Below are 6,000 nucleotides of genomic sequence, written 5' to 3'. Positions count from 1 at the left end.
AACAGCACAGCAGTCTTTTTCCTGACTGAATATCCACAAGTCCAAAAGTGTACTGAAACACTGGTGTCAGAGTTCAATTACTTATGCCCATTTGTGCCTTTGAAGTGGGGAAGACTTCAAAGAATGTTCTTTGTAGCACACAAAGATCCTCCCTTCCTGCCCTGGCTCCATCTCACTACAGGGGGTTATAAACTGGGGACCGGACACAGCCTATTCAGGTGCAAGTTTCAGCTCATGCCTCCCATCCTGCCCAGGAAGGCCCAACAGGATATGGATGGCCCATCAGTCCTACATAATCTCCCTTTGTGTGGCTGTCTAGAGGGAATGCACAAAGCCCAGCTGTCACTCACCACATATGCGCATTCGGAGACAGTCAGAATGCACCAAATGGCTACAGTAGGAAAATGCCAACTTTCTGAAAGTGGTATTTTAAGAGCTACAATTTAAAATCCGACTTTACCTTAGGTTGTGATTTTAAATTGTGAGTCTAGAGACTCTAAACTCAAAAGATTTATCTGTCCAAATTGTGAATTACACTTATATGATGGAAAAAGGTAATCCCAATGTTATCTACAGGAGAGATAGGCTTTGCTGTAGTGAAAATCTACGTTGGTAGCTTTTCACTACAGGACATGTAAAACATAAAAGTATATGTCCTGCATTTAAATACATTGCACACACCCTTCTGAGTTGTCCATGGCCTACCTTAAGGGTGTCCTATATGAATAAAAAGGGTAGGTTTGGACCTGGTAAAGGGGTTATTTTGCCTGGTTGACATGACAATCCCAAACTGCATACACAGGCTCTGCAATCACAGGCCTGAGACATGGTTAGAGGGATAGCTAAGTGGGTGGTACAATCTGTGCTGCAGACCCAAGAGTAGCATTTAATTTACCAGCCCTGGGCACATATAGTGTACTTTACTAGACATGCTTAGGTAAATTAAACATGCCAATTCTGGTTAAGCCAAAAATACCATATTTTAGGGGAGAGAGCACAAGCACTTTATCACTGGTTAGCAGTGGTAAAGTGCACAGTTGTAAAGCCAGCAAAAACTAGGTCAGAAAAATGAAGATGATAGGCAAAATGTTGGAGGAAAGACTAAGCTAGGCTATCATGTCTAACACTTACCAATACAGAACAATAGGTTTATCTTGGGGACTTTCTGTCCAAATCTTTCTACCTCCCTTGTGGATGTCCTTAGGTGTCTTCACTGAGCCCCCCATTATTTATTGTATATGTTACACCACTGACAAAACTGATTCGTTGGTTTGGTTTCTCTATAATCTCCTATATGGATAAAAATCAGATTGTGGTTTCAATATCTAATAAGATAGATTAAATAGCATACTGATCAACAGTTGCATGATGGAGGTAGGCAGATGGATGAAAAACAACTGCCTCATACTGAAGTCGGGTAAAACCGAGGTCCTTTTGTATGGTAGCAGCACTTCTATCTGGAATCCCAGTTGGTGGCCTCAGGATTTTGGCCCTCTTCCCTCTCCTGCTAAAAAGTTAAAAAATCTGGGAGTATTTTTTGATAGGGAGCTATCTTTTGTGGATCAATGCAATCAAGTTACTTCAGCCCTCGTCTTTCCTTTACGAACTTTGAGAAAAATATTCCCTTTTATCTTGTTTGAGATTCAAAAACTATAATTGGTACCTTGTATTACCCCGGATTGATTATTGTAATGTTTATATGTTGGCATTCAACAGCACATACCAAATAAACTTCAGATGCTTCAAAATATGACTGCCCACCTCCTTCTCAAGATTCTAAGATTCCACTCTGTTTCGAAAACAATAATTGTTTTTTATTAGCTACTGTTTAGGAAACGAGATACCTTTCAAGCTCTTTGTAGAGCTCATAAAGCCCTTCTTGGATCTGGCCTGGAATATCTAAGGAATATTGGCTGATGGCTCTTTATTGGCTACTGTGAGACCATAGTGACTGGAGAGATGGTGTGGACCATTATTTTCAGTACCCCTGTGCCAAGCATGGGCATTTTTGTGCTGTGGTCGCGAACTGGCGGAGTCCGTGGTGCTGAGCCTGGACACACTGCCCACTGACCCCTTGCTGCTCATCCTGTCCTTCCTTGACTATCGCAACCTGACCAGTAATTCCTAGCAAATCATGAAAGGAGCTTTTTTTCATACACTGGACGCGCTGAAGACGGCTTTAGGCCCCAGGATGCGGCCATCTCACTGCACCAGCTGCCCCTAATCACCTTGCCAGCAGCGCTAGAAAGCGCCAGGGGGACAACATTGGAAGGAGGACTACGAGTCCCAGACTGCTCAAGGCCCCCGGAGCAGCCATGTCACTGCACCAGCTGCCCCTAATCACCTCGCCAGCAGCGCTATAAAGTGCCACCGGGGACAATGGAGCGCAGGACATGCTATGAGTCCCAGACTGCTCTTGGCCCCAGGAGGCGGACATATCACTGCACCAGCTGCCCCTAATTATCTCACCAGCAGCGCTATGAAGCGTCAGGAGGACAACACTGCGCAGGACGCACTGAACATTGGAAGGAGGACTACGAGTCCCAGACTGCTCTAGGCCCTAGGAGGAGGCCACCTCACTGCACCAGCTGCCCCTAATAACTTTGCCAGCAGCACTATAAAACGCCAGAGGGACAATGCAGCGCTGGTCGTGCCCAGGCAAAGCCCGGGCCAAGGGCCGGCCCGTCCACGCACATCGGAGCCAGAAAGAGGCTTGGCTGGGCCACCCCTTTAACATCCATCATCAAGGACTTGGCAAATCGACACAGGGTCCGCACTATAGCCCAAAGCAGTCCAGGAAGTGGGGGAAGCCACATACCGCCTCCTGTGGCGACAGGAGGTGCACTGAATGATCTCCGCTTCCGGAAGTTGTGGGCCACAGAAGGGGCTGGGCTCACTTATTTGACTCTTACTTGCAATCTCATGACCAGTGGGAAGTTTGCTAGGACATAAGTGCTTGAGCCTGTGGTCGGTGCTTGCTGGGGCCCCTTACTTTAATCTCGCAGTATGCCTAGAGCTAAGACATCTTGTCGTAAGACAACTACCGAGGCCACCCCCAGGCCTGCAAACTCTATAGGTCAAGTAGGTCCCTGCAAGTCGAGTATGGACAAATGTATAGTAATTTATAGTGGAGATAATCAATAGGGAAATTGAGCTGGCAGAGCTTCGGCTTTCTGTATCCTCCTACGTTCCCCGCCCCTGGGTGTGCTGGGGACCTCATTAATAGGAGCTTTTAATGATGAAGAGCTGGTTAGGAGGGGAGGTAGTAGTGAGGTGATGCCCTGTGATGATCCTGTGGCTGATGGGATTCAGGGGTATGTGGACGAGCCAGATCAGGCTCAGAGGCAGGAGTATGATCCCCTTGAGTTTGGAGCCCTGGATTTAGTTCCCACAAATAATACAGGCGATGAGCTGGTAACAAGAGAGAAGAGGGCACGACCAGATCCTGAAAGGAATGATAATCGCTTAAGTTGTGGTAGTAGTTGGCAGCCCAACGCTCTATTCCTTCCAAAAATAGGGGGCAGCCCAACTCTCCATCCATTCTAAAAAAGAGGGGGCAGGTAATGGGAAGGGGCAGGGATAAGGGCAGGCTCAGGGGGAGATGTTTATATAGATGGAAGAAAAATTATGTAGCATCCTTGACTTAAAATTGCAGCCTCTAATTGAGTGTCTCAACTCGATAGAGGCTATGATTAAACGATATGAGTTTAGCCATGACAACAGAGATCCCTTTACCAAGCCTAGGGAGGGAGGTTGTGGCAGGACCCACGAGCCAGGTGGAATCCCTGACACCCAGAGAGCACGCCCGAGAGGGAACAGAGAGGAATCATTGATACACCAAACAACAAGTAAAGGAAGAGGTCCACCTGTAGTTAATGAACCCCCTAAGGGACTTTTACAACACCCAAGTAGTGGACACCGTGTGGGTGATGAGGAAGGAGATAATGGCAGTGGACCTGAGGAAGCTGGGTCTGTCTGTTTGCGTGCTGACACCTTTGATATACGACCTAGCATTCCTCCGGAGTGTACTTCCTACATTATTATCCTAGAGAATGTTCCTCGTTACCTAGGGGAACAAGTGAGTCACATAATTCATTACTAAATAAAGTTGCGCACTAGTTACGGAAACAGTCGGGCTGGTCACAGGTCCTCTGTGAGGAAATTCTCACTACCCGAAGGGTTGCGTGGGTGGGTCCTAGGCCAAAAGCTTCACATGGGGACTGAATAGTTGTGAACTTCAAGTCACCTATCAGTGTCCAATCCCTATTAAATAAGATTGGTGCTAAAAACCAAGTGAATGGGGGCATTAGAGTGTTACCCCTGGATTTTTTTTATCCCCCAGTAGCAGGGAGTTTTGGGAATATACTGTCAGACCAACATCAATCACTACAAACTGGGTGTATACAACACACTACCTATTCGGAACTGTTACTACCCACTATCCACACAAGGCCAGTCAGACTGACTAGGTCCTTTGGGGTTACGGAAGGACAGAGGAACTCTTACACCCCAAAGATCAGCTGTCACCGAATCGACTCTAGAGGTTCCCGTAGAGGGGGCATCTTGTATATCGCTGGGCGATGGATAAAGGGATGATCCTCCCGAAAAGGTGGCTGAATAAAGGACAAACTTATCACTAATCTCCTGGAATGTGGCAGGGTGAACCCTAAGGTAGCTGGCAAAGCATGGAACTCTCTTATAGGGAAATATGATGTCTGTGTGTTCCAAGAAACATGGGCTGTTAACAAGATCTTTGTTAGAGGATTTATCACTTATAGCGTTGAGGCCCTGCCACCAAGGAAAATGGTCCGGGCAATGGGGGGACTTATGATCTTGGTCAGAAATGACATAGTCTGTAGGCATGAATTACTGAAGATAGACTCCCCCAACCTAATGGGTATTAGCTTACGATTCCCAAGGGGATTAACCTTGGTTATATGCACGTACTTTGCAAGCCAAAACAAAGAGTCCTCGGTTTTGACAATGCTTGAAACGCTAGTGGAAACTTATAAAAGTAATTCTAGCCTGATAGTGGCTGGAGACTTCAATACCTCATTTGAACCATGTCTTGCCATCAACATGGTAATCAGGGAACAGGATGAGCAATGGGGTGTCCCACAGCTGGTAGGTAGGCCGATAAGTCATCTTTCCCACATGGCCCTGCAAATAGTGACAATGGTGGCAGTTCACAGGCTACATACCTGAAATAGGAGAACAAACTCGGATCAAGTGCCAGTGCCCACTTTTAGAAGGGGGCCCCAGAGGAGTGTGATTGATTATATCTTGTTGGATGTGCGATTATGGCCGGATCTGGTAGATATGGAGGTACTTAGCACCACTGAGAGTGACCATCACCCGCTAGCAGTATGGCTAAATGGAGGGAAATTTGTTAGGTCTCTCAACTGGGGACTTTCAGACCTGCTGGAACCCAGTATCTCTAATAATCAAGGACGAGTAACGTGGCCTAGAGTCCTGGCTGATCGGGAAGCACATGCTGAGATCTATCAGTGGTTCGTACAGTTTTTAGATGAATCTGAAGATCTGCATGTAGATCCCAATCTTTTTTCACAAGCTCATGGTCTACTGTTTGATAAACTTAAATTGATTTTCTCTAGTAAATACCGAGGCAGCCATAGGTCGAGAGCAAAACATCCACATTGGTTTAATCGGGATTGTAGAATGACTCTGGTAACCGCCATAAGGGAGTGTAATTGAGCAGATATTAAGTACGCACGAGCAATATATAAATAGGCTCAAAGGGTGGCAAGGAAAGAAAGAGATGAAGAAAGCTGGCAAAAGCTACTTAAGACATTGAAGCTAAGAGATAATCATGCCTTCTGGGCCATATTATCAGATGGAACTGGTGAATTGGGTACTTTGAGGTACTGTAACATTGTACCAAATAAGTGGGGGGAACACTTTGGTGCTTTATATTCGGTGAATATAAATGATAAGGGGGAGGCCTTTGGTGGTACCCTACATCAACACGCAGGGAGCCCC

This window comes from Pleurodeles waltl, chromosome 7 (assembly GCF_031143425.1).
Source record: "Pleurodeles waltl isolate 20211129_DDA chromosome 7, aPleWal1.hap1.20221129, whole genome shotgun sequence".
Lineage (NCBI taxonomy): Eukaryota > Metazoa > Chordata > Amphibia > Caudata > Salamandridae > Pleurodeles > Pleurodeles waltl.
The sequence above is the reverse complement of the archived record's forward strand: the minus strand, read 5'-3'. Positions refer to the sequence as shown.